General features: G+C 47.9%; 1 long non-coding RNA gene across 1 annotated transcript; it reads right to left on the bottom strand.

Annotated features, from left to right (window-relative positions):
- Window positions 1-736: 736 nt before the first annotated feature.
- On the bottom strand, window positions 737-2091 carry LOC127294154 (uncharacterized). Its single transcript, XR_011742920.1, has 2 exons — window positions 1567-2091; window positions 737-1198 (listed from the first exon to the last, which is right to left on the bottom strand). It is a non-coding gene; the product is annotated as an uncharacterized lncRNA (long non-coding RNA).
- Between the last annotated feature and the right edge of the window lie 1353 nt (window positions 2092-3444).

Below are 3444 nucleotides of genomic sequence, written 5' to 3'. Positions count from 1 at the left end.
CCCAATATGTTGGGTAGAAACCGGAGAGAAGAAACTCCTACCGCCCGACTTGGTCCGAGAAACCGAGGAAAAAGTCCGCGTAATTAGAGAGAGATTAAAGACGGCCCAAAGTAGGCAAAAGAGTTATGCGGACAAGGGGCGCCGAGATATTCAATATCAGCCTGGTGACTTCGTATATCTTAAAGTCTCGCCAATGAAAGGGGTCAAGCGTTTCGGTGTACAAGGAAAATTAAGTCCCCGGTATATTGGACCGTATCGGGTCTTAAAAAGGAGAGGGACGGTTGCATATAAAATAGAATTACCACCACACTTGCAAGGGGTGCATGATGTTTTCCATGTGTCTCAACTACGCAAGAGCATAAACCCACCGTTGGAGCGGGTCTCGGAACATGAGCTAACCCTCCAAAATGATCTAACCTACGAAGAGCATCCTAGCCGAATCCTCGACACCGAAGAAAAGAAACTAAGGAATAGGACAATTAGATATTGCAAGGTGCAATGGGGAAACCATCCAGTGCGAGAAGCGACATGGGAAAAAGAGGGTGATCTAAAGGAGAAGTATCCTCATCTATTCGAGGTGCGACCCTAAATTTCGAGGACGAAATTTTTTTAAGGGGAGAGGGATGTGAAAACCCCAAAATTTAAAAACACCATTTTTACGACATTAGTATTGATCACATGTCGCTAAACATGGTTTCACCCTAATCTCATATTAAATAAAATTCAATCACCAGAATTACCACAATATTTATTTACAAAGTTCTTATACATCAGTTTTACTTCAGAGTCCTAGCTCAATTTCGAAATTTGCAATTAAGTCCCTGCCCAAACTTCCTTAGTGGCAAGGTAATAGCCAACTCACAACCAGCTCACTTTCACCACTTGTAAAAATTAAAGCTAGAAGAGATACAAGTGTACACACGCATGTACATCAAAGCTGTGCATGCATCCCACTTGGCACAAATTGTGCTAAACCGACCTAGCCTCTCCCTACTATATATAGACCGTCCTTTTCACTGCTCCACATTTTCGACCGCACACGCCATTCTCAGACCACCCCTTTTCTCCACCACATCTAGTCTCACATAGTCATCCCTGTGCTGGGCATCTCTGATTGATCCTTGGTGGTGTTTCGTCAGGTACTAGCACAGCCACTTGCTTGTGCTTTTTACCCTTCTCATGTAGCACTTACTTCACTCTGAAATGTAGTGATGGAGGAGAATAGATTGATTTCAGAAAATACGATTAGCATGCTGGGTGTCTCATCTACTTCATTCACTGAAATCTGTAATAGCTGTATTAAATCCAAAATCTTACATTACCATGATTACTAATGCACATAAATGAACTGCTCTTTAGCTGGGACTTGCCTCTACACTGTGCTAGGTTTGGTCTGATCTTAGGAAATTAACTAGAAGCTAGATTCAGTTCAAGAGTAGTTTTACACAGCACTAGATCACACTAATATTCTAGTCGGATGCTCTGGTTTGGACCAACATGTATGTTTGTAGCTACTACTACTAGTATACTGGTACGGATACAAGACGAAAGGGGATTAGCACTTGCATAGTTGTAGTAGAGGATTAGCAGTAGGAGTGTCGCTGGTACCGCGCTGGCCGTGGCGCTGCCTCGGCCGCGAGAGTCTCGGTCCGGCCCCAGTGGCGTCGATGTCGGCGACGACCATGGCCGTCGAGCCGTACGGCCAGTGATGGCCGCCCCCTGTCGGGCATGGCCGTGTGCCTTGTTGGACGAGGCGGCGTAGATGGAGAGCGCAAGAAGGAGGGTAGGAGTAGTCGTTGTTGGGGACGGCGGCGAGCCCGTCGGACCCAGGGCGAAGGCGCTAGTGTTGGTTGCGATGTTGTTCCAGGCGGCGGCGGCGGCGAGTGAGGGGATCAAGTAGAGGAGGACGAGGGGATTCTGTAGGTACTAGGGATGGCGTCGGTGGTGGCCGGACGAGGTAGATCGAGCCGGCCGCGCTCGGCGTTTCTGCCCGGTTTCGAGAAAGAGCAGAACGGGGGGAGAGAGGAAGTGCGTCTGGGAGAGACAGAGCGTTGGGATGAGCTGGGCTCTGCTTTGACCGCACCCCTTCGATTGTTTAATTTTTCTCCTTCTTTGTTTGGTACAGTACACCACAAGCAGATACACCTTTGCCTTGATTCATGCATGCATTGTCCTGCTCGCGAAGTACAAATGGCACTAGTCTGTGATAGCTAGCTAAATGGATTTTGCGGCAAGCTTGAGTATACTACCTACTGATTGTGATAAAGTTAGCCGAAATGATGTGAATGCTTGTGAATTACATATTAGGAGTCGACCATGGATATTTAGGAGACGCTGACGGTGTATCCGAGTCGATCGGAGCGCTGCCAGCCAAGTCGTCGGACTCCTATGTTTTTCTAAAATGTTTTATGGGTTATGGTTTATTCCAAAATCTCGCATGAGAACCAAATACAAAGTTTTTGGTTTCTAAATGAAATGTGAGAAGTGGATCGGAAAGATCCGCCGATTTGGCGAATGGACCAGATCCCGTGGTTGGTACGAGGTATGTCATCAAAACCCGGGCAGGGTTGTGTTTTAAATATTTGGTGGGTAGAGGAGCCGGAATTGGTGGAAGCATCCCGGTCAGGGTTGCCTTGGAAGTCAGGCTCCTCTACAGGGATTATCTAATAAAAACATAACCAACACTGGCGCTTACTTCAAAAGCGGCGCAACCCGTACTGACCATAGACCTGGAATGGGACGGGCTTGACCGATTAACCAGGCCAAGTAGCTACCTCGCACGGGTGAGAAGGTGATCGTAGCCGGGTAGGTACAGTCACCCTAGGGCGAGACCGCCGGTTAGGGGTCTCGACCCGCGGGCCTTTGGTGATTAAGGCAAGGTGGAAAAGCAGAGGTGGTGTATGGGCTGGCTAAAGGTTTTGGTCCCTTGCTCTAGTTGTGCGCCGTGGTAGCGCATGAACGAAATTGACCAAGTGACGCTATGGGCAAAGCAGTACACCTCTGATCAGAGTAAAATGTGATATCACTCCCAGCTTCCGGGTTTGGAAGTGCGTCGTGTGGGTTTTCCTCTAACACAGGATGTAAGGTCCCACGTTGTCTGCCGCCAGCAGATTTCATAAATAAAAATATGGTTTTGCAACAAACGGGAAATCGGGGAAGTTTTTCTCCTAAAAGTGTTGTCGGTCGGACGGCTAATGAGCCGTTGAGTTTTTACTTTCTTTTTAAATCACCCGCCACCCCTCCACCCCCGGCGACTTGCTGAGTACGTATTTTATACGTGCTCAGCCTTGCTTTCTCCATTGTTTTCCAGAGACCGTGATGTATGACAACTCTGAGGAGATAGAGACCGGTGCTTATGACGAATCTGGCACTTGTGGTGACTTTGACTCTGACTTTGCTGAAGTGGAGTATGAGTATGGGGAAGTCGATGTCCAAGGCTATGAG

This window comes from Lolium perenne, chromosome 4, assembly GCF_019359855.2.
Source record: "Lolium perenne isolate Kyuss_39 chromosome 4, Kyuss_2.0, whole genome shotgun sequence".
In the NCBI taxonomy this organism is placed as follows: domain Eukaryota; kingdom Viridiplantae; phylum Streptophyta; class Magnoliopsida; order Poales; family Poaceae; genus Lolium; species Lolium perenne.
This window is presented reverse-complemented; position numbering and strand designations above follow the sequence as displayed.